General features: G+C 41.6%; 1 long non-coding RNA gene across 1 annotated transcript in view; it reads left to right on the forward strand.

Moving 5' to 3' along the window:
• The window catches only part of LOC107306581, a 63848-nt gene extending 40206 nt beyond the window's left edge, over positions 1-23642 (forward strand). The window contains exons 6-8 of the long non-coding RNA XR_004305874.1: positions 12882-13030; positions 20340-20511; positions 22793-23642. This is a non-coding gene — a long non-coding RNA (uncharacterized LOC107306581). The remainder of the gene's footprint in view (positions 1-12881; positions 13031-20339; positions 20512-22792) is intronic.
• The last annotated feature ends 2649 nt before the right edge of the window (positions 23643-26291 follow it).

Raw genomic sequence — 26291 nt, forward strand, 5'->3', positions numbered from 1 at the left:
TCGAAAAGGACCATAATGATCATCTAGTTTCAGCCCCTGTGCCATGTGCAGGGTTGCCAACCACTAGAATCACTAAGGTTGGGAAAGACCTCTCAGATCATCCAGTCCAACCAGCAGCCCACCCCCACCATGCCCACTGACCATGTCCCTCAGTGCTCAAGGTGTGAGCAGTTCCAATGCAGAGCCCTACTGGCTTCACTAAGCACTTCTTTGGAGCTCAGACTCAGAAAGCCCCCTCCCCTCTTCCTGTCATTGGAGAAAACTGTAAATTGGTTCTGTTCTCCCTGGGGAATTATTTTGCAGTCCAAGAGACCAGACAGCACCATAGCCTCTCTTGGATAAGCATTAGTTACTTGGCAATTTGCTTAGACTGTAGGACTCTGAACATGAAGTCTCCTTGCAAACTGTTCAAATATTAGAGAAGTCTGTCCACAGCCAGATGAAGGCACATTGGAGTATCTCTCACCACTTCTTGGCACTGTATCAGAATGAGTACCCTCGTATGTAACTCCTCTCCCATCATGGTTTTCATGGTGAGGAAGCCTGGGTGAGCAGGCCTGATGGCACCTTCCACCCACGTCCCCAGCCTGGTGAGCGGTGACCTTGGAGCATGCACTAACACCTGCCATGCAATTCCTTTGTGCATCTGCTGTGTGCAGAACAAACAGGCATTTGCACATGAATACAATGGGGAAAAAAAGAATAAAATCATTTCCTATCAGGTACATGCAAAGTGGAAAATATCTCTGCTTTTTGGCTCAGTAATGTATTGCTTTCTTATTGCTCTTAGACATTACAAAATTCCATCATAAGAGATTTTCATGGTCTGTTCCATAAGAGCACATAAAGCATCTGGTCAACTGGAGTGTGGTATCAACTCTGTATCCTCTGTATCCCTTAGAAACCACAGGTTAATTTCTCACCAACTGAAAGCAAAGGCAAAATTCCTGTAGACTTCAATGAAGCCTACACTTTCTACTTGTGCCTTTGTCATCATTAAGCAGAAGCCATTTGGCTTTAGACACTGAGTGTCTCATCATTCTGAACAAGCTGCCAAAAGACAGGAAAAAAAAGACAAAGAAAGAACCCTTTATTCAATCACTTTCATTTGTTAGGAAATCTTGAGTTGTACACAAACCTTTCAGTTTTCTCAATATGCATTCTGTCAGTTCTGTCAGTTTGTCTCCTCTGAGAGATCCCAATTATGCATGTGCTGCAGCCACATTTTCATACAGTCATTCCACAAAGTAACCAATTTCACATTGTGGTTGCAGCATATCAAAAATGCCATTTGCAGTATTTACAACTATTGAGTATTAAGAGGGGCATTCACCGAGTGGATGAGCATCCTTACAACTAGCATTTGTCATTTTGGGGTACTTCTGTGGAGAAGGGATTTTGTATAGGGATGGGTAGCTGCATGCTGATGTTAAGTAGGATGATGACTTCTCTTGAGAAACACAGTCAGATGTAGTCCTGATTAAATAGCGCATCTCTCAGCATCCAGTAATGGTGTAAAAGTTTCAAACAATATTTGTCACATCAAACTGACTGGAGCCAGCATGGAGCACAGATCCTGCTCATGCTACACAGGCAAAATAGCAAGAAAGTACACAGGAATTTTGACTGCACCGTGCCTCCTTCCATCACATGGCTTTGAAATCTGAAAACTTAAGGATTGAGAGCAATCATTTTTACTCATACTCTGAATGGAAAAATAAACACACATGTAAATGAAGATATGGCAGTGTTCAAGGGGTGCCTGGATAGGGAGCTAGGAGATATGGTTTAGGGGTTTTCTGTAGGTATGGTAAAGGGAGGACAGTTGGACTAGATGATCTTATAGGTCTTTTCCAACCTTGATTTTATGATTCTATGATGATATCTCATATTATTCTGACGTTTCTGTACATTCAGAGTTCTGAGCATTTAAATAAAAAAGTGCAGAAAATATTCAGAGCGTTACTGCACCTAAGAAGCCCAAATATTGAAAGATTACTGAAATAAGGTATTGCTATTTTAATAAAACCCTGTAAGAAGACTCGCTACTTCTTCTATAATTCTTTTCACTCAGTGATATCAGCATGCCTTACAAAGAAAAGCAGTATTAGTACTGCTATTATAATTACCATTATCGTTAGCCAACAAGAAACATGTGTGTCTGCACCGTGAAGATGAACCCAATCAATGAATGTGTACAGAGCAGAAATACCTATAAATATTCATCTGAGATATTATTTTGGTAATACATCACATATCAACAGAATTGAAGTGATTTTTAGAAGGGGTGAGGGGAAATTATTTTCTTCCAGTTTAATCGCTCAATACAGATGACTGGTGATAAAGGACAATGGCCTTGAAACCAGCATTAATCTTCGCATATGATTGATCATTTAATTGTAGAAGATTTTCTTGTCTCTAAATAATCGCTGGTTGATACAGAATTGTACTTGAAATTTACAGGGTAAACACCCATCACATTTTAGACATCACAGAATAGCCAAAGATATAATTATCTGTTCATCATTGGTATTGTTAAGCATATCACGTAGGCACTGAAAATAAATCCCCAAATACCAAAACCTCAAGCAGCATCCTAATTGAAATGAAACAACCTTCCTACACAGGTTACCGAGTAACTTAAAGTTAATATATTTAGCTGCAAATGTTGCTCTTTGTTTAAAAATAGAAGCATGATCTGATGTTTTGGGGTAAACTATTATGTCGCTGTGAAGAAAAGCTGTCAGAATGGGAGGAAACAAAGAAACAAACTTCAGTAGTGGTACTAGTAGACTATATTATTATTTTTGGATTAGGCGTGAGTGATGGGTTTAACATTTACGTTAGAGATCAGCGTGGAAGGGTTTCCTCCAGTTCTTCTCGATCAAAAAATGGCCCCTTTTATGACCTCTCTAAAGAGTGATGTGTAGACAAGTTACGGCTAAATTATGTGATACTGCTAAAGCTGTTGGAAGATAACAAAGGTTGTTGTGGGCAATGATAAGTTGCAGCATTCGGTAGAGAAATCTGCCTTGTTCAGATTTTGCCACCATAAAAACAAAAAACAAACCAAAAAACAAACAAAGAAACTTTAGAGAAATAGGAAATATGTTTGGGAGTAGAGCAAGTGATTACCTTGTTCAGCCAAAATCTTGCCCAGAATGCAGTTGGTAACCATCTGCCTTTGTACTATTTGTCTGCGGCTCTGGCTGTGCCTGACCTACATGTGACTCTTACGAGCAGATGTGTACCAGGATACAACAGATGAGAGAACTTAAGCCCCTGCCAAAAGGACTCCACACATATTGGGAGGGATGAATACCAATAAATCAGGATCAGATGGGATTCATTGTATGGCTGTTTCAGAGCAGAGAAACAGTTGAATACTTTCATCTATTAAATGAAACAATACAAGATTTAACAGTAATGTGTCTTCCTGCTGTATTTGTCTTAAGCCATAGCACAATGCTTGTGTCCACATGGGACCTTTAATTTTCAGGGCATTAAAACATGAATCACAGGTCTGATGCCTGCAAATCAAGATCCACCAAAATGACATTAATTCCATCCTATTACCTCCCACTTAGCTTGTATTTATACTTCATTTAACTTGTATGAATGCGTGACTGAGGAGTAGCATCAGAGTTTGCAGGCTTAAAGTATATATTTAAGATATTTCAGGAACTGGATAAGAGAGGGGAAGGTGATAATTGGAAGGATTAAACACAGAAGCGTTGAATGCACACGTGTTGGAAGGGAGACTCAGGATGTACATGGAAGATACGTGATAGAAAAAAACAGGGGAAGAAATTCTGTGCTGTCAGCCAGCATTACGTAGAAATGGACATAACCATGTGTTGAGTTGGTATCCCATGTCTCTGTGATGCAAAGCAGCCTGTAACTGTTAAAATTGCAGGAGATGGCTTTCTGTGTTAGGTAGTCGTAGCTTGGTCAGTCAGAGAGGGCCTGTACTGAGAGGTTTTAGAGGGACAAGTGTTAAGAATGAAAGTTAGGCTTGTATATGGGACTGAAACTTCAATTTCATTGTCCTTCTAGTATTAGGTTTATGGTCCTATACAATTATTTCAAATGTAGTGTGGTTTAAATGGTTACAGCTGCTTCTAAAAAACTTCATGTATGGGTTCAACTGACCTTCTCATTCGCATCATAGAATACCCCAGGTTAGAATACCCCACAAGGGCCATTGAGTCCAACTCCTGGATCCACACAGGACTACCCAAAAATCAGACCCTGTGTCTGAGAGCACTGTCCAAATGCTTTTTGAACTGTGGCTGCTTAGGGCAGTGACCGTGAGCAGCCTGTGCCAAGGCCCGAACACTTTCTGGTGAAGAACCTTTTCCTAGCACCCAGCTTGACCTCCCCCTGACACAGCTTTGTGCTGTTCCCTCGGGTCCTGTTGCTGTCACCAGAGAGAGGAGATCAGTGTCTGCCCTTCCGCTCCCCTCATGAGGAAGCTGTGGTCTGCAATGAGGTCTCCCCTCAGTCTATTTATGCAAAGAAATATCTTTCTCTCATCTAATATCTGGGTGTACTACATCACCAGTTAATTTATCATGGACAGTTCATATGCATTTGTATCAGTGGGATACATGATGCAGTTAGCTACAAGATTCTAAACAGGAACACCAGAATTTTTCTTAAGGAAAACAAGTGGGCAAAAAAACAGAAGCAAAACTGATGAGAAAATAGAATACATTTGATTTAATAATGCATGCATCTTTTCAAAGGCAGCTGAATAAATTTAGAACAGAGGGATTTGTTTCCTTTTTGTATTACCGTGATTATTAGTAGCAATAGTATTAATTTAGCTCTGTTATTTTAATCCCAATATGTTTTCAGAATCAGAGATAAGTGTTTGGTATCCTTGAATGCAAATGAATGCTGTAACACTTCGAAAAAAAAAAAAAAAAACCAAACAGATTTTCCTTAACACTGATTTCTTCCCTGCATTAATGTGCTGTAACAAATCCCTGTATTCCCTCCTCTCAGTTTAGTTCTGCACCTACTGCAGAATCGACTGAGATCCCCAAATCTAAATGATATTATCTACAGGGTGAGCTATCCAGCAAATTATGTTACTCTGTAGTCAGCTGAACAAGGTTCTCCCCAGGGCTCTCATCTCCAGGTATTTGGGCTCTCAGCTTTGTCTGTGCGCATATGGCCCTTTCCCAGAGATGCATGGGAGCTGAAGAGCAATGCTGCTCTCTCTGCACATATTTGAGGAGCAGAAGAGAGCTAGCTCTCCAATTGTGCTGTTTGGATTACACCTTCTCAGTCTCTCTGAGTGCTGGTGGTCATGAGGTTTTGGTTTATCCTTTCTGTTGACAGATGGTTAATATGCAGCTAATACTTGTGTAATGCTTCTGGTACCTGCCCTTGGTTGGTTAAGTGGCTATTTCCCAGGGGCTCAGCTCATTTGAAACGTGAGGTAAGAGGAACTGTAGTGTCTCATTCAGAAAGCCCAGCCATTTTGCAGCTGAGAGACCTCCAGCAATATTTTAATCCTGCATTTTTCACAAGGACTACAAGGCCTTCTAGTTAACCTGATATTTAAAGTAAGTAGCAGCAATTTGTAGAACTCTCTGATAAAATTATATCAAAATGACAGTCTCCTTGGCAGAACAAGGAAAAATTGTAATGCTTTATTCTGCACTAATGATTCAAGAAGTATAAGTAGACTTTCAGAAATAAGGTTACAGAAATTAACTGTGTGGTTCTTATTTGCATTATATTCTTGTAGGATTCAGTACCACCTTTATGCTTCAAAATGTACATAAAATCATGAGACAATACACCGACTGCAGCACTGAGGAAATAATCCTTCTTTTTCTCTTGGAAGTTTGCTTAGAGGGCTAACCCTTATGCTAAGGGTGATGCACCCAGAGAAAGCACAGCCTTATCTATGCCAGAACATTTTTGACTGAGCCCCAGCAACCATGACCAAACCATTAAAATGGGTTCAGCAAAGTTGGTGGTCCTTGATGTTTCATGGAATTTGGGCCAGACGTTAATTTCTGTTCTTTCTGAAAGACAGGTTGCATTTCACCTCAACTAAATACAGGGAGCTACAAAGGAGATGTCTCTGTCAGAGCCCTTTTCCTACCCACTCTTTTCTTATCAGCAGAGAGAAATGAGTGCTTCTCACTTGTGATTCATCTTGTCCTAAGGTAATCACTCAAACCAGATCAGATGAATCATGAGCTAGAAATGCATGTTTCTAGCCATTAGTCTAGGAAGGGAATCCTAGTTTAGCTTAGGTGGAGGCATCTACATGGCAAGTGCCTCAGGTTAGGTGAGATGAATGCTCTCAAGTGTCTCTACAGTGATTCTATGTCCTTGGTAAACAGGTATGATTTGCTGTAATAGAGGAAGTCTCCATTCAGAACAGGATCATCCCATGTCATAGTTTGCTACAGGGCACAGTCCCTTTCTTTCTGGGAGTCAGAACAAAAATAGGGCAGCTTTGCCTGCAGTGATAAAACTTAAAAGACAGAAGTGCTCTCCATAAAAATTTAGGGATGCAATGAAATTACACCCTGCTTCTCTACCAAAGGATTCATTTTCTGTATTCCTGGAAGGAATAGAAGGAAAACATTGTGGTGATTTAGAACAAAGACCCTTTGTACCTCTCTGCCGTGTGCTTATTTTGGGATTGTTTTTTATTTTCTTGGTCAGGGATTTATTTTATCTGGGAATGAGGAAAAACAAAACAAAACACAACAATAACAAAATATTTTAAATGGACTGATAAAATCCAGATGCATCTTTGAAGGATAATAAAAGTCACAATTTCCTTTTGTTTACAACATATACCCTGTACAAAAAAATAACCAACGAGAAAAACAGAGCTCACCTCCATACTTCTGTGTCTCTGGAAATGTGTCTGTACTTATTACTGGCATCTGCTGCTGGTGACAGAACTTGAGTACAATCCAAAAGTCCTGAATAACACTTGGCTTTCTTTATTATGGTAAAAAATTGCATTTGCAGGCTCACGGCAATTAGCAGAAAGACTGTATTTTGTTCTGTGTGCCCTTTACTTGCAGTAATCCAATATTGAATTGCCTCAGAGGGTCTCAGCAATAACTGGGTCAAACTCTCTCATAACTCTTTCTGCTCGACCTGGAAAATTGACACTACCATCAGAGTGCACAATATATATGCATACCATCCAAACACCGTGTGTATTTCAATCTAGCACTCGGTTCTCTATTTATTCACCCTCCTTTAATGATTTATTTGAAGTTTGTCTATACCTCTATTTTTCTAAACCTATTTAGCCTCTAGATAAAGACCACTTAGCTGCTAGCAGAAGCAAAATTCATCTTCACGCAGCATTTATAGTGAACATGTTCTAATTAAGTCAGTTAAAGTAGCTATCTGCAATTCAGCATGTCTGAACAGTTCTTCATTCATCAGTGATCTCCTGTAAACAGTCAGGACATCTTGACCTTGACTGGCTCTGAGTGTAGAAAATGCAATATGACAGAGATTCATGGGCTGCTTCTTGGCAGTAGGGTGGCAGTGTTTTAAGCTGCTGCTCCAAGTTGTTCCCTGTCACTATTGGCAAATGACAGCTAATGGAGATGACATGGAGACTTCCTGGCAGGAACTAGGAGGTAGGAGTGGGGGATCTCTGTAGAACTGGAGACGTGAGGTGTTACAACATGGAGTCTCTATCTAAAACTTGGTAAACGTGGTTGTTCTACTGTAAAAATAGACCCAGATTTAAGTGGTGTAGTCTTCCCCTGTGCTTCTATACCTGATTTTGCTTTATTTAGTTTTACTTTTATACTGATTCTTAAGTTCTCGAAAGTTAGTGGATATACAACCAAAGCTTCTTCGTTATCACACTTTGAATGTTTTACTACCCCAGTGAGCAACATTTTCCATTTTGGTCGTAAAGAAAGTAAACATTTTAGTAAATGTTAATATCTAGGCTTCTGAACCAGCAGAACAGGTTAAACTGAATAATGGGTTGTTTGTATGCATGAAACCAGGTGGACAGGGAAGGAAGTATTGCTGCACATGTTCCCACGTTTTGCCCAATGTCCAGAGATTAAAGAGATCCCCAGAATATGTGAAATCCAGAATTCATTCCTGCAACAACCAGAATGGATTTGAACCCACGTTTACTCCCAGTAGTTCCTAAATAACAGGCTGTGTAATGAAAGGATACTCCTGTTAATGCAGCTCTTCTTCATACCTGAAAAGCTACTGGCATCCTGGTCTTACAAGTCCCAGATGAACTCCCTGACCTCCTCCGCTCTATCCATTTTTCTCTGCCACAGGCAGAATTTATATTTAACCCATGAGTTTTTGTACAAAGCAAGCACTACATTCTTCACTTCCTTCTCTGTGTTTTGAATGATGTCTGTATTTTGTGCTTCATTTCACGAGGGATTAAAGTCTTGAAATAGATTTGCTAGGTTTTCCGTCAGCCTGAAGTGATAGTTGTAATCATTTGCTTCTACAAGGGAAATTTTTAAAGTTTCAATCTTGGCTCATGTTTTCTAGCTGTTGTTTTGAAATTTTTCACTTTGAAGGATGAACTTGAGAATCAATTCTTTAAAAAATCCTAATTTCTCTTTGCTCTGTTCATTATACTATCTGCTGTCAACTGCCTTGAGGTTTGGTAAGGTTTCAGACGCTGAATGTCCTTGCCAGTTGAGACTAAGTTTAATAATTTAACAGCTCTTTCAGTGTTCAAAGCCAGGAGAGTTTGAGCTGTTAAGCTTGCTAGTTGTATTTGTACAAAGTCCTATATTATAAAGGAGAGTATGAAATGTTCACAATTTCCAATCTACCAAAGCAGCCTCTTTGCATTCTGCTCCTATTCCCTAATGTTAAAAACTGCTAATTAAGCAAAATGAGCTCAGCTACAGCATTATTAAAAGGAATTTTGCTTAAAATTTCAGAAAACACTCCAGACAAAAACTTTGAAAGTAAAAGTAAAGTAAGATAAATTTACTCTAAAGGATAAGGACAGTGATATAATAGAGATATAATCAGTGATAGAATCTAGTTAACTTTGCCGTTCATGTGCACATTGTGGATATGTTTCCTGCATCTCATCCCACCAGCAAGAGACAGTTGAGGACAGGTGGATTTTACAATCCTATCCGTACTCCACTCCATGAAAGCTAAGGATCACAATGAAAGAAGCATATTTTTCATGCAGAGAAATCACAGTTAGATATTTCCTCCAGCAGCATATTTTCCCTCTCACTGATTGGCTGAGGATACATCTCCCTCTGAAGGGTTGAAGTTAGGAAACAATGGGGATCCAGAGAGAGGTAGCAGCCTCAGGCTTTTCTACAAAGAAGTCTTGATGAACATCCTGTGCTTTCCTATTTTTATCCCCATTGTGCTCAAAAAAATTCATAAAACTCCCTATTAAACTAAAGCATGAGAGCAGCTATAGGCAGGAAATGAAGGTTTGATGATATTTGGTTAAAGTTACGACCAGCCTTTTGAGGTCTGTGGATAGTGCGATGAAAAGTAAGACGTACGTGCATTTGTAAAAGAAAAACACACACAGATAAACAAAACAAAAGCAAGCAAACAAACAAAAAAAATAGATTTAAAAAATCCCTCACTGAAAACTATTTGCATGAGGTTGGTTTTTTTTCTAATAAGAAAGAAGCAATGTGATTCTGCTTTTGATCCCATTGTCAAGTAAAGGCTTCTGCTAGCATCCCCCAAATGCAGTAAATTAACAGCAAAATAAATGAAGATTTGGAGCATGGTGCTACATAGAAATTTTGCTTGTGAAGGTGATATTTTCTATGGCCTGAGTGGGTGAGGCTACTGAGGAGTCAGTGTGTTAGCACACATGTAAAGGCCTTGCACCATTTGTGAAACCTTGATGTATCCCATCCTGCCTCCATCAGCTGCTCCAAAAGAACAGAGCTCTTCAGAAGCCCAGTGTTACATCTGCCAGCATTACATGCTCTACCCATCCACAGACATCAAACAGTACTGGACACTTGTGTTTAGTAATAGGCTTCCAGAGACACTGGGGTACCACTGATTCTAATGGTACTCAAGATACTTTGCATGCCATCAGCCACCTAGATGGAAGTTCCAAAAGGCTGGGGTCCTCACCAAGAGTCCAAGCCTACATTAATCCTCAAGCAATTCTGATGAAGCTAATAAAGAACAGCAAGATGTTAAGAAAGCTAATACTGATTATAAAATTAAAGGGAATCCTATTCGACAACTAAATCTTATTAAAGTAAGCAGGTGGATTACAAACAGCCTGGCTGATGATGGAAAAGACATGTAGAAAATGCTCTGTAAGCCAAAAACAAGTGAACACAGAACAACTCCTGACACAGGGTGAGTGTTAAGACTTATTATTAGGTCAGTTACCATGGTGGCTGGGTCTGTACGTGAGCAGATGAATCAACCATCCCTTATATGTCTTAGTTATTTTGTAGTGGTAGGAATTTGCCTACCATGAGATTGGAGAAGCCCTACAAGTATCTGTTCTTCCTTAGAAGCCACCAGAAGGTGGTCTGCTGAGGTAGGCATGGATGTCCCACCCAAAGACACCAAACCTGATAGAGCTGGAAAAGTCATTTCTCATGCTACAAGGAGGGATGCCACAAAATGTTCAATTTGTTGTCTGAATATTTCAGGCTCTTTGCTTTGAAGAACTGCCCATCCTAAGGAAGAAAGTTTGTTGAAGTGTGCTGGACCTGCATTGACATAACAAGCTGTGGTTTGGTGCGGTACCATGAGTATCATGTTCCCCAGCAGCACACCATCTGCCACAAACTATGTGACATCCCTGAGTAAAAATCACATGCCGCCTCTAAGTCATCAGAAAACAACAACAACAAAATCCACCCCAAACCCAGCAGCCTGACATTTTTACAGAATTCCTGCTTAAGAGTGTGCAGCAGTAGATGAAAGGCAGGCTCAGAAACTGGTTTTTAAGTGAAGGGGCACTTGAAATGCTGTGGGAAACGAAGACAGATGGGATGTCTCACTGTGAAAGAGCTCTGTTATGCCAATGCCCAGCCATTTCACTGAGATAGACTGCAATAGATAGGAGATGCTGGGGAGGGTGAGGTACAGACAGCAAAAGTGAGTAACCAAACACACTAGAAGATATTAATTATAATATTTTCCCATCCTGTTTGAGCAAAAGCAATGTTATGGGGGAAATTTATTCTTGCAGATTATCTACTTTCCAAACCAACAGAGATTCAACAAAGACAGAAATAAATCTATAATGTGTGTACTATCTATCTACGTCCCAAATCAATACTAGAGATGGGCTACCAGTGTGAAAAGCCAGAGATCCAGGCCAGAGATGCATGCAGTATTACGGGGGCAGAGAGAAATCTATACCCTCAGTGTATTTATCTGCATTCAAAGCCAATATTAAAGCTAGTTTACTCATGTGAAAAATAAGTGCTACATAGTTCAGAGGGTGAGAACACATCGATATCTGCAGTGTGGAGATGTGTGCTAAATACCAAGGACTACCTTCATGCCATGCCTATCTACAGCATCTCTGCTGTACAGAGAAATTCTATGGGCCCCTGAAACAGTTAAGCTGGGCAGCTGTTTTTTCAAGGACTATTTACACTTTCCATTCATACTCTTGCAAACTTCATTGGGAGCTGATGAAAATTACTACCTTGGTGCTCTCTCCTGTCTTGGTGTTTCCTTCAGTGCCTATCACAGTGGTGCAAGTCCTGAGGATAGTGGAACTGGTGTGTCACTTGCCTCCCACCCCCATGACCAGCAGTGGCTTCCTCTCCACACTTTGCTGCTTGCCCTGCCCTCATCTCATGTTACTCTTTAATGTCGAGCCTGATCTTTCCTGCAGTTGAACTCTGCTCCATTGTATCCGATCCTCTCAGGTTTGTTTGTTTGAGAGCAATACCTGCTTCTTTGGCCAGCAGCCATAACAGCAGGGCTGGCACACCATTGGCACTGGGAAAAAAAGTTCTCTGCTTCACACAAGGCTTGCCCAGTCCCGGGTTTCCCTGTTGCTGGCCCTCACACTCCTCATGCACACTGGCACTTTATTGTCCCCATGCACAAAAGCTGCCTCCTGTTTGCCTGCAAGCACAAGGCTTCACAAGCTGCCCTGCCCTGCTGTTCTCCTTTATCCCCCCTCTGCCTCTGAAAGCGTTTTTCTTCTTAGCTTATCAGCACCAGGAGGGGCTGACAGAGCTTGAGCTCTTAACTGTTTTCTGTGGCTGCAGTCTCACCCCCCTTCAACACCTGTCTTCTTGTTAAATTAATTCAAAATCAATCAATAACCCAATCAGATAAGCCATGTCCCTCGCTTTGCACACACATTTATCTTGCTTTGGTTAATATCCCAACAATGAGTCACCAGCCATTTAGCCTAATTTTGGGAACTCTCACAATGGACCGGTCTGTTCAGAAGCTCAATGTTTATTTTCAGTGTCAACAAAAGAGACGTTTCTTTAGAAAAGGAAAATGTCCCACTCAATATATTCAGGTGCTGATGAATATTTATCCCCAAACACGCATCAGAATGATTTTTCATAAGAGCAGTTGAGTGCTGCTTACGAGAGCAACTTGCAATCTTGTGCAATATCAGTAAAGCACAGCAAATCTATAAGGGAAAGACATATTCCCCTATGCAGCTCTAGGAATGCTCTATGTAAATGTTGCTGGTTATCTGAGCTGGGTTTAGTCCTGAACTTGAACCTGATAAAACAAACACTTGTTAAAGATTCGGGTAGAGCTCTCACTTCTTTGTCTCTCAAAAAAATTCTTTGCATATATCCAGATGAAGGTAATCAAAGAACACGGTGCGCCTGGACCCTCTAAATACTTTTTACAACTCCTTTTTTTTGTTGTTCCAGGAAACACTGGCAGATCATTCATCCGATTAAGTTGCTGCTGTGAAGTCAGAAAAAAGTATTTCAGAATTCTTGGAGAGCAGACTGTTTTAATGGCTATGGGAAGACACAGCAATCTTCCTCAAGAGCTGTATGTAACTTGGAGGTAGCAGGTAATGTTTTCTGCCATAGGCACTACAGGTAACGACAGAGTGCGGTTCTCAGGTTCATATATTGCAACACTGGAAATGTGAGCATGGAGAGAACATGCACCATTTAATGTAGGCAGTGTCCTAACCAAGTAGGTTTTGTCTTATTTACCCGCTATGAGCGTACGTTTCCATCACTAGATCTGACTTTTAGTTTCATTCAGAATGTGTGTGGTAGCTTCATGCATGGCGCTGTGTCCTGCATTCCTGGAGAGCAATTCAATGCCAAGTTCAAATACTTGGTTCCTCTGTGGCTTTGGGTGAGTCTGATTCTCCAAGGTGCTTGGCACTGTGCAAGATTGAGGTCCCAGCCCACCGAAGCTCTTAAATGTATGATTAATTTTTAGTCCCTTTGACTTGACTAAACTGCTCAGCTGGATTCACTCCCTGACACTTAATCTTCCTGCTCAAATTTCAACATTAGCAAAATGAGGATAACTCTTTCTTTAATACAGAGGGATATGGTGAGCATTAATTAGCTAATGTATGTGGAGTGCTTTGGAGATATGAAGGCTATCTAGATGTTAATTTAGGCAGATAGTGGAAGATGTAGAGGAAAATAATTGCTATCTCTCACCTGTGTGCAGTTTCAGAGCAGCGTTTATTCCCTCACCCACTGATGAACAGAAACTCAGCACTGAGACGAGCCCACGCTTAGGAGACACTCAGAACGCTCTTATCAGATTTAACACACATTTCCATTTAAGGGAATGCAATCAGCTTTGTATTTGCATTTCCCTTGCAAATGAGCTTCACTGACTCCTTGCAGTTGGCTTTGCACTATCTGCTTCCCATTTTTTCAGTGCTGTGATAGCAAACTGTCTCAGCACTGTAGCACACTTTCATCTACTGTGTATCTATATTTAATTATGAACCTGGCAAGGAGACTCCAACATTGGTGACTGGCAGATTCTCCCAGGTTCCTGTTTTGAGACACTGAACTGGGGGCTGTGCAAGATTTTGTTTTGGCCAAGTGCTTATCTCGGATCTAGAGATAAATAAATAAAGCACATAAAAGGAACTGTTTTATCTCACTTCACTTGGAGTTGTTAACACAAGATTTGTGCTAGAACAAGCACTGTAAAATGGCTTTGGTGAAGATGTCCCTGCAATTGGCTTGGAAGGCCTGTAGCAGTGGTGTAATCTCTTTGAAATGGGATGTGCTGGAATTGGAAAGACACGACTGCCACCAGATTGCTTTCCCACATGACAGAAGTAACAAAGCACTGTATATCACAAATCTGGGTGTCTCCCCTTTCCAGGCAGGGAAAAGACAAACAACATGGGTTTGGGGGCTCCCAGGACATCTGCCCAACATTTCCAGCCCACCCTCTCTGTCTGAGCCATGGATTAAGGCCTACTACTGAGAAAGGGTCTTCCTGCCTGAAAACAGAGAGCAAACACTATTATAGTGCTTTACAGTGCGCTATCCCAGTTTGTGTGGGTCTAAGTAAAGCAGGGCTAAAAATGAGAATAAGGACAAAAGGACTCTGGTCAAATCCCACATAGTTCAAAATCTTGACAAACTGTTTCTAGTCCAGGTAAGCCTGATAGGGCCTGGTGCTTCTCAGCTGGGAAATGGCTTGAAACCATTTGGGGCTGGTTCTGCCCACTGACCTATCAGAGTACCATTACTGAGCAGGGATGAGAAGTGATAAGCACTGAGGAGGGCACAAAACACGGGGGTGACCATGAGGTGCAGCTCTGCATGCTGCAGCTTTGCTCTTTGGCTTGAACCTGCCCATATGTCTCTGGGCAGAAGTGGCAGCTCTTCCCAGTGGCCAGGATGATAAGAAAATTCACCTTAAATGGAGCTGCTACTGCCTGGAAAACATTATAGGTATGTCTGAGCTATAGTGAATAAAATCTCAGTGACAACTGTACCTGTACATGCTGATTTACATTCTCTCTTTCCCTAATGAAAAAGCATCAAGTTTTATTGCTAGTGAGGTTGGTGTTAATAAAAAATAAACACTCTGGAGGAAAATATAATTTTTATCTTCTTTGTTTACCAACTTACATTAGGTTCTGGATTAATTATTTTCCATTCCTAAAGTGAACTGCTGCTATGTAAAGCGATGAATTACATAGCTAATGCAGCAACTGCATGAGCCTTCTGACTGATATGTTGTGACTTTATGGAAATTCTCTTTTTGCCAGCAACAGGGATATCACCAGTGAGGTAATTGGAGCCCAGTTCATGGAGATAACAGCCATATGTCAGGGATTACAGCTAACACCAGAATTTCACCTGTGGAAGGTTCTGCTGACTGTTTGCAAAATGAAGTTTACAGTCCCCGAGCGTAGAACTATGTTCAAATATTTAATTGCAGCAGACAGAGCTTACAACATTAAAAGCGTTATGTAGAAATCCATACAGTAACATCGTAAGAACCTGCCAGTTAGTGTCTGCATTAGAGCAAACCAATTACACTGTTACAATAAGCCAATCTTCTTTAGAATTTACTACTGGCTCATCAGAAGCAGAACATTTCAGAATTGATTTTTATTTATTTATTTATTTATTTATCAATTTATTAATGCAGAACCTTTCAGAAGCTCAGCTGTTGCTTTGTTTGTGTGACAGCATCACCCATAGGCTCTGCTTGAGGTTGCTAGATATAGTACAAACAGGAAGAAAGAACTTCAGCTCGGAAACGATCACATCAAAACAAAGATAAATCACAAATGAGAAGCAGTCTGCACCTCAGAGAGTTTACAGTCTCGGCGGGTGAGTCGGGCACAGGAGAGAGGAATTGAGGCAGCAAGTTGAGGTGGGAATCCATGTAGAAGCGGAGGAGCTGTGGCACAGAGAGATTACATGACTTTGGCCAAGGTTATACAAGAAGCCTGAACAGAGCTGGGAAATGAGGCCAGAGCTCTTGAGACCCTTAACCACAAAGCAATCCTTCCTACTCCATGCAACTTTGCGCTCTTCTTCCCCTTTTCAGGCAGAAAAATGTTTCAACTAAGCAGTTTTGGTTCCCAAAATTCCTTCAGTTATTTCTCACTCTGGGATTTTCAATCTTGGCAGCCCCCTTTTCATTTGGACTCACCCTCACATAGTCTCTGTTTTTGACAGGTTTATTTTCAGATGCTGCCTTGATAACAGCCATCAACAATGAGGTTCTCAGAGCAAGGATGAGACAGTGACAATTTGCATGACTCAGTTTCCCTGCCTGAGGGAAATATCATTATTGCATATGTAGGAAGGAACTGGGTAGTCTCCCATGACACAGCACGTAAGAGCCCTTGGTAGACAGTCATTTTTGCAGTCCTATGGCTGCTGGAATCCAGTGTGAACATTCATCACCAGGAGAAGCAACTGGTACTTAGTGGAATAAACACCTTCTAGTACAGGGGAACACCCCCAGCACTGTTCAGTTCTGCAGTCTCACTCAACCCTGTGAGCTGCAAGAAAGGCACAGATGAGCACTTGGTGCCAGTGCACAGGCATCTTGTTCTTGTCACCCTGTTCTTGTCACCCAGTTTTTGTCACCCCATTCTGTCCAAGAAGCTGAGTGGAGCCGGGTGACTGTGGCTTGAATGGGTCTGGAGCTGTCTAGGAGGGATCTGGCATCATCACCTGATGCATGACAGTGATATGGGAGCAAGATGTCATTCTATCCAAACCATTTTACTCATGGCTTCTCAGCTTAGCTAAGCACTTTGAAGAGAGCAACACAGTAGCATAATTACAGAGATTCTGCCATCAAAGCTGCTTTGCACCACTGAGACATACCAGCTGGTAGCCTAGAGAGCTCTAGCATGGTACTGCATGGATTGCATAGAGCAGTCCTTGCCTTGTGGAAATGCATATGCATGCATGTATAATAGATACTGCTAAGGAGCAAAGAAAAGCCTTGCAAGTACCATACAGGTAGCCAACACAGTTCTTTGGCTTCCAAGTCATCCAGGTGGTGTCACATTGCAACATTCACTTTGGGGATAATTAAAGGCACCAGGCATTCAGGCAACTTGCAAGTAACTGCAGAGTAAGACTTCAGCGTTCATATTACTCATCTATCCTACATACTGAGGGTAGTAAAGGATCAGCTCAACTAGAAAAGCAAGGTCTTCCCAAGTGAGAAAAAAAAGAAAAGGTATTTTGAATAGAGATAGATAAAATGCGAGAGCAGAAATGTTATTTTTTTTGTCAGTTAATGATCTAAATTCATGCTGAGGAGGGAAGCAGGAAAATGAGCTTACTTCTGACTGCCACATCAGCAGACCCCTGTGATAAGTGTTGTGTGCAGGTTTGTTATTGGTATTTGCCATGTAGATACTGAGGAATGTCACAGCAAGGACACCAGCTGATTGAGGAAAACCAGTGGAAACAGGGACCACAGAGTGAGAGCAGTGCTTGCCTTGAACAGCTTTTGGAATTCATCCCCTTCCAGGGGCATTCCCCTTTCAGGGGCATTCTTGGCCACCAAGAAGTACTTCTGAATGGGAAATTTACTTCATGAGAAGGCATTAAAAAAACTCAGCCAGAAAGAAAAATGCATTTTCTTTGGAGTGTAGATGTTCTTTTGTCTCACCATAGTGTAGACGTGCTGTTACACAGTTGTCTGTGTTTAGTAAACTTTGTGACTTAGATCTCCTTTCATCAGTAACACCCTCGCCAGAAAGCTGAACTCAGGGGAGCCTCAAGCCATCAGATGTCCTTGCACAAAACAGCCATCATGAAGGAGAGGAAGGGACCGCAAACATGACTTGGACAAGGTGGTTTATGCCCCCTCAGCACGTTGCCTACATGTTCGCAGCTTTGTACACAAACTGTAATTCTAGCAAAATCTTACACTCTGGATGTTCAAAGGCAGCCCCAGGAGACAGTGGTACACAATGCTATGAACTGAAAGGTAAGAAGTTGACTTGCTAGGTCATGGCTGTAGGATGACATCACGAGACACACGAGCTGAATGCACAGGGTCTGTGTGTGCATTTGGACTGAACCAACAGCCGTAGCCCAGCAGTCTGTTTCATGGTGCTGCCTAACTTTCAGAACTGCTCTGTCTTCAATGAGCTATACGCGACATCTCAAACACGTGTTCAGCATAGAAATGATTATTTTGAGACCAAATTTCAAGCTTCAAAACCCAGGATATGTCTACACAAACAGATGCGGATGAGTGCCTTCACTTTGCATATTCTGAAATGCAGGTGGGAGAGGAGCACACCTGCCTGCACCCAGCTGGGCGACATGTTCTTAGATGATGTTTAAACCATTGCCTTTCACCTTTCCCCTCCGAAGAAGACTGAGAGAACCACACAGTGAATGTTAGGGAAGTGGTTTGCTCACTTTACTTACTCTTCCACCCTTTTTAACCTCAAAAATAGAAAACCCTTTTTTTTTTTTTTTTCTAAAGCCTCCCCAAACCCAGAATTCACTTTCAGATCAGCCTTCAAGCCTTGAAGGGAACATAGCTGCAGCTGTTATGTGTGCAAAAATAGGAAGTTATCTGGTCATTTTTTCTGGCAGCCTTAACTTTTTTGTTGTGAATCAGAGTAAATACCAAGACAGCTGGTGCACCACAGGAGTCTGTGGCTGACAAAACTTCAGTGTAAGAAGCCTTATTAAGTGGTACACGTGGCAGTCCTGATCTAGAGGGTGGTTGGAGCATAGCAGCAGGCTCAGCTGGAGCATAAGCCTCCGATCAATAGTAATAGAGCAGTCCTTTCTGCACTTGTTATTGTACTGTATCACATGAGTAATATAGCCGGGGCACCATGAAAGGGCAATTTGGTTTCTTTTGTCACATAAATTTTCAGGGAAATTATGGTCATTTTCAATTAGATAGATATGAGTGCTGTATCGTACACTAACTAGTCTTATCCTATCTTTCAAGCCAATAAATTTCATGTTAATGCTTAAAAGGCGAGACAGCTTCTATTAACAAACTTGAGCACCAGGGAATGATGGTTAAAGGCAGAATAACATCGTGATTGAGAGCAGTGCAATAGATGGTGCTTTCTAACAGCTTGCAGCTTTACAATTGCCTGTGCTGTGAGGTCTTTAGTTCAGACTGCCCACACGCATAAAAGACTACAAAGCATGATCTGCCTCAGACAAACAGGTATGATGAGAAAGGGTGAAAATCCCAAGGGTAACGTGATTTTATGGCAGGGTTGCTTTTACTTTGCTCTCTGAAAGAAAGACAAAGTAGTGAAGAGCAGTTCTGCTATTTGTGAACTCCTGCAGGACAAACAACCCAATGCACAACAGGCCGGTTTCTCCTGCTTTGCTTAACCCTGTGCAGGTGGCAGCCTCTTAAGCATGAAAAGCTCAGCTTAGAAATGACTGCTTGGCTTGAACAAGAGAAGCAGGATGGAATTCAGTGAGAATAATTTCTTAGCTTGGAGCCAGCCTGCTTTTAGTTCTGAGTACCTCAAAGTAGACCAGGTTACGCCACCTTTTCTGTGAGCCATTACTGCAACAAATAAAGTGGGCTCTCCTTGAACTGAAATACCGCTCAGTCTAGACAAAATCCAAATCATTTACACTGCCTCTTTCTGAGCTGGATAGTTTGGTACATTCCCAAAATGAAAATAAAATAAAATACTGTATTAAATCAGTCAGATTTCATTATGAACAGCATTTTTAATTTAGGGAAATGAGACTGTGTTTGAAAACTTTCCATATTAATATAATATCTCCATGCCAAATTCATAAATGTGTAAAAGCAGTGACTTAGAAATAAATTATTCTACTCAGCAAGAGTGTAGTCTACCATGCTTCCAATTAGTAAAGGTAGGGGAAACGCAGGAACCTTGTGAGAAGGCATCACCTAACAAAACTTACAACCGGAGAAATGCTTGCATAGAGGTGAAGCAAAGTCTGCAGCCATGAACTGAGCAGACAGCAGTTCTGGAGATGCCACAGGGCACCACAAGCTGCCCAGCTGCCCCCTTACCCTGCTAATGCATCCACAGCAGTGCCTTTAAGGGATTAAACCAGCAAATTAATCTATGTGCTTCTGAGCTCAGATGGCATTTTAGAGTACCTCTACAAGGTTGCTTTCAACCCAAACTTATAGATATTGGATGACATAGCCTGTCACATTAAATGTGTCTCACAATGTTCTGTCCACAATATGACCCGAAGCATTTTCTTCAGAGAGGCTGATATGTTTCAACTCGACACCATGGCGCGAAGTGCCATGCTTGATTGAATAACTTGTCTCCACTGTTAAAATGCAAAAAAGAAGTTAGACAAGCGTTTAGAAGCTTTGCCATTAAATAGTTTTCTTGTCGATTGATCTACCTTGCACAGGGAAGACAACTACTAGATCCATCAATTGCCGGTGAAAAACTGGGAGCAGGTCTTAATCAGTTAAGCAGGGAAGCACTGCTTGACAGCTCCCTTCGGGATGAGCCTCATTTGGGGCCTGACTACTCAGCAGGATTAGCAACTTCAAGCACCAGAAAGTTGACCTTAAACAAAGGTGAGCTCACGTCTGCAAAATGTCAGTGGAACAGCACCACGAGATAGAACTGCTTGAACCTCTTTCCTCTCCCCCGCTGAGAGCTGTAAGAACATTTTTCTTTCTTTTTTTTTCCCCCTCAAGAGTCTCACAAAGCTTTTAAGCAGCTTAATTGTTTCCTAAACCTGTCTTTTCTCTTTTGGCTGATGCTTTATAGTCCTGCATTTTGTGTGCCTCATGCTGTCCTGCTTGAGTTTCGTGAGCGCTGTGTCTGGGCAGATCCAGGACTGTATTATCTTCTAGACTGCAATGGCATGCCGTTACCCCACCAGGGTGAAAGGACTGCTCAGAAATGCCCAAACAAAACCTCACATCTTGGGAGATCTTTCACCCATTTTATGTATAAGGCTCCCTAAAACTTCCACTCACTCCTCACAGCTCTCTACTAAAAATCTGGCTTCTTAATGCAGTTAGGTTTGTGAATGTGGGTACAGAAAGCACCTGGAAACAGCCAAAACTGAGCCCACTCCTTTTCCACATGAACTACTAATGGCAAAAATGCTGCCATCCCTGTAACTGTGCACAGCCATTCAAATCTGCTCCACTTTCAGTCCATGAAAATAGAGCAACTCTCCCCCCACTCCCTGAGCTCTGCCCCAAGTGCTTTCAACATACCATGAAACTAATTACTATGCTTAAAGGCAATGTGGCAGTCAGTCAGATGCTGTCCTTCAAGTAAAAACAGATTCAAGCAGTGGGTCTACATGAAACTCATGAGGTTCAATAAATCCACATGCAGGGTCTTGCAACTAGGCCATGGCAACCCCTGCTATCAGTTCAAGCTGGGGGATATAAGGGTGGAGCACAGCCCTATCAAAAAGGACTTTAGGGTACAGGTGGATGGTAAGCTGGATGTGAGACAACAGTGTGCTCTCACAGTCCAGAAAGTCAACAATATTCTGGGCTTCATCAAAAGAAGCGTGGCCAGCAGGGCAAGGGAGGTGATTTGCACCTCTACTCTGCATTGGTGAGGCCTCACCTGTAGTACTGCATCCAGGTGTGGAGTCCTCAGTACAGGAGAGACATGGACCTGCTGGAGTGTATCCAGAGGAGAGCAATGAAAATGATCCAAGGGATGGATCATCCTGCTTTAGAAGGGGTCTGGAATCAGTGATCTCAAGAAGTCCCTTCCAATCCCCACAATTCTGTGATTCTGTGATTTAGATTGAATGTAAAGAAGGAGTTTTTTACAGTAAAGGTGATGAGCCATTGGCAGAGGTTGCCCAGAGAGGTAGTGGGTGCCCCATCCCTGGAGACACTCAAGATCAGACTGGACAGGGCTCTGACTAACCTGATGCAGCTGTAGGTGTCCCTGTTCATTTCAGGAGAGTTGGAATAGATGGCTTTTAAAGATACCTTCCAACTCAATTCTACGATCCTATGAAAGTCCATGCTACAAGGGAACACATCAAAATGTAAAAAATGAATATGTTCCCACTTTTCAAAGCTACGGAAAAAATGCTGGTGAAGATTCAGAGATGCGGAGGATTGATAAATCTTTACATATGTACTTATACATAATATTTGTCACCCTCACAATCAGTATGAGCTTCATTTAAGTGGAACCAAATCATCCAAGTAATTATTTCAATTACAGCTGGGTGGATTCAGGCCGTAAAGTTTACATGTCCAGTTTTATTTTTCTAATGTTCTGCTGGGATCCATACTCCAGAATAATAAAAGTTGCAGGAAACAGCATTCACTGCGGGTGTGCTCCAGTAAATCTGAAAATCCGATGCCTGTAAATATAAGCTGAGAGATGGGAAAACAAATTGTCACTCTACCAGATTGAAATTCAGTTGTACCCCAGTTAATGAAAGTGTCATCCCTGGTACCAAGGGCTGTGTCTGACTGCCAGCAATACCATGGAGTTCAGAGAGAAGCTGAATGTAGCTGAGAAATCAAATTACCACTCTGTGGAGGGAGTCTCTATTGGCTGTCCCACTGCCTTTTTATGAACGGATGAGAAAGGTGTGATGTTGGGGAGTCAGGGGCTGCAGGCAGTGGGCAGCCCTCAGCCCAGTCCCAAGGCAGCAGGCTCTGGGCATTTGCAACAAAGGACCCTGGAGGAAGCTCAGGCTCAAAACAAAAATGTTTCTGCTCCCCGTTCAGTGTGAAATAATTGCCTGAATGCATGCAAGGAAATCCTCTCCTCGGAGCAGCTTCAGGGATATGACAGAAGGCCTGCTCCACTTCTGCCAAAGATAAAGTAATTTCTCCTCCTTTCTGCTATTTCTTGCAGGAGAAAGCCCTGATTTTTTTCCCAAGACATGACAGCGGTGCATATTAGGATGTGATGAGGAAAGAAATTGGCTGAGGGGTTTTTTTTTGGGCCACCGCGGGGCTTTTTCTAGCAGAGGAACCGTGTCAGCAATTTTGGTGACTTTATCCCCACTCTGCTGAGGCTGATGCTGCTCACACAGCACACCCGCCAGCAAGGTTCTGCTGGCAGAAACCTGCCCTCGTGTTTGGTGCGAGCTGCAGGCACGTTGCATAAGACGCCTGCCCTGTTTTCTTGGCACTTTGGTGTCAGACTGACTGCTCTCTTCCCCTTGCAAAAGTTCTTTGGTTGGGTCAGCATTTAAGCACTATGTATATATAACTGCATTGGCATACAGATATAAGCAAACATATGAATTTATAGGTGTGTATATACACACATTGGACAGAGATTTCAGATATCAGACAGTGTATCTACCTGATCATGTAAGAATATCTATGTATTGTAATCTCTATAATGAAGAGTTTCACTGAAAATACTCCCTCTTTACCCCCATTTTAATTTTTATGTATTGTTCCTTCTCTTACTTCTCCATTTATCCTTTTTCAAATGTATTGTCTAATAAATAGAGACTGTAATTGCCTTGGAACCAATTATTCGGTGACATACACCAAAGGATGATAAAAATCTTTTGAATGTTTGGATGTAATGGGGAAGCACCCGAACATTTACATTGTGTCCTTCACCAGCAGCGTTCATCTCATATCTCTGCACTTTAATACAAGGACATCACTGCATTACATGATATCTTATGAAAGCACAATTTGTAAACATATATGCAGTTGAAAATAAAGATGAAAATCATACTTAAGTACCTCAACTCAAGCATGTTTTTGCATGGATATGCGTGTTTTATTCCTGTATGTATCAGTGAGACTTCCTATAAGTGCATGTGTGTGGGAGTAAGGGATGTGATTATGTATTTGCATACCATTCCACATGAATGTAGACTGAAACTGAAAACATGGAGGGAATTATACAATCTATTTTTAAAGCCCGCATTACTGCAAATGTTGCTTCATCAAGCTTTTATCATAGCTGATTAATTATGTAGAATGAATGATGATGAGTTCTTATCTTCTGTCTCTGCACCATAGAAAAAACTTGAGCCAGGTTGCTCTGGGACACTTGCAGGCAGGTGCTCAGGCAGACAGTGCAGTAAGTACCGCAGTGTTATTTTCTATCCTCTGGACATCCTGCAGATACCAGTAAGTCTCCTCATGCATGAGATTATTGATCTCCATGGCAGTAAGAAAAGATGAAAAGGTCAATTTTAAAAATGACAACAGTAGGGACCACTCGTTATGACAACAGCTAATGTCGGAAATTTGTGCCCTCGCCTTTAGAGAAGGTCTTAGTTATATTAACAATATTGATTTACTGTGAGAAGATGGTGTTTTCCTATCTTTTCATCTTCATACTGCCTCTATCCAGGGCTCCCAGCACAAAGCTGCTATTAGTTTTCATAGCTACCAAACCCCTAATTTTCTTCTTTTCCAACATGTGAGCTACTTGCATCAGCCCACCTGCAGCACGGATACCTTGACAGGCACAGACAGGATAAGCAGTACTGATAGAGTAGGGTGCAATTGGATAAGAAAAGCAGCTAACAGGGTATGTGGCTGTTTTTAACAGGGGAGGTAAAGAATAGCTATGGTGGTCATGTGGTAGAAAAGCAAGAGCCTGGCTGGAGGAAAAGGAGTCTGAGAAATCCCAGGGCTAACAACCTCAGAGCTTAGGAATACTGGGTACAGAGGACTCCCACCCCAGAGGGACGTTTTTGGCATGACAGCTACAGCTACTGCAAATTTAAGGCATTGCTTAGCTGTGGGCACAACTGCATCACAATTCAGATAAGAAAAAGCACCAGTGCTGCCAGCCATTTTAACTTTAATGTGAGCTTCATTATAGTTCTTAAAACCTCAATGTTAGAGTTGTCCTAACACACAAAATGTATCCTTCCTTCCTTCCTTCCTTCCTTCCTTGCCTTCCCTTCCTTCTTCCTTCCCTTTCCTTCTTGCTTCCTTCCTTTCCTCCTTCCTTCCTTCCTTCCTTCCTTCCTTCCTTCCTTTCCTTCCTTCCTTCCTTCCTTCCTTCCTTCCTTCCTTCCTTCCTTCTCCCTTCCTCCCTTCCTTCCTCCCTTTCCTTCCTCCTTCTTCCTTCCCTTCCTTCCTCTTCCTTCTCCTTCCTTCCTTCCTTCCTTCCTTCCTTCCTTCTCCTTCCTTCCTTCCTTCCTTTCCCTCCTTCCTTCCCTTCTTCCTTCCTTCCTTCCTTCCTTCCCTTCCTTTCCTTCTTCCTTCCTTCTTCCCTTCCCTCCCTCCATCCCTCCCTCCATCCCTCCCTCCATCCCTCCCTCCATCCCTCCATCCCTCTTCAGTCCCTTCCTCTATCCCTTTCTTCATTCCTCTCTCCTCCTTCGCTCTCCCTCTTCTCTCCCTCTTCTTATCTTTCTTTCTCACCTGAGTGCTGTGAAAAGCATAAAAGGATGGTTTGCATTCTCAGAGGACCCAATTACAAATAAAAGCTTACTTCTATGCTTCCTTGACCTCCCACGCACCTTTTATAAACAGTATCACATAGTTGTATAAAGAAAAGATGGTCTAGAGTTCTTAGTGTTTTGGGGTTTGATGAAGTCAAAATTCTTCCAGAGATGTCAGCCTTGAGTTATTTCTGTTGAACAGAAGGGAATTAGGTATGTGAGAATACTAGGACAGTTTTATGCTGTTACCCACAGCAAGTCAAATTCAAATAGCTAAAACAAAAAATATCTGTATAGAAGATGGCCTCTGATAATCAGAGGTTTTAGATTATATGTTTAGTACAGGAGTGAAGAGGTGTGGAATCAAATTGGAAAGATATTAATAAAACTAGTGACCATGGTGCACTGGAGCATTTGAGTGATCAAGCAAATATGAGTTTATTAGAAAGTTAGAGAACTCTAAAAGAAACCTCATTTGCAGCATATCTGTCTGCAATCCTTCTGATAGGGAAAACAAAATGGAGACAGAAACTGCCTGTGTGCTACAGAAGGACTGCCTGTCAGACTCGATTAAAGTCCACAGAAAAATACAAAACCAGCAAGAAAATAGAATGAGTAAAGGATAGCCAAAGGGGCACCAGATAAAGTGAATACTGTACCAAAGAGGAAAAAGACCTCTTTCTAAAGAGGGAAGTGAAATGAATTGTTACAAAATATGAATAATACAGAACTATTTTCAAACTTCTTTCTTTGTAGAAAGAAAAATGAAGATGGAGTGCTGGCAATTAAGAAGTATTGACAACATTTTAGGTGTTGATGAAAAAGGGTGCAAAAAAAATATTTGTTAAATTAACTGCCCTGACTAAATTCATCCATAATATTGAAGGAAATTTTATTGAATTGCCTATTATTTTTTATGTCTCAGAGAAAAGGGAAAATACACTAAGACAGGGAAAATTCAGCTTGCCAGTTTAATCAGGG

Source organism: Coturnix japonica, chromosome 1 (genome assembly GCF_001577835.2).
Source record: "Coturnix japonica isolate 7356 chromosome 1, Coturnix japonica 2.1, whole genome shotgun sequence".
NCBI classification, from domain to species: domain Eukaryota; kingdom Metazoa; phylum Chordata; class Aves; order Galliformes; family Phasianidae; genus Coturnix; species Coturnix japonica.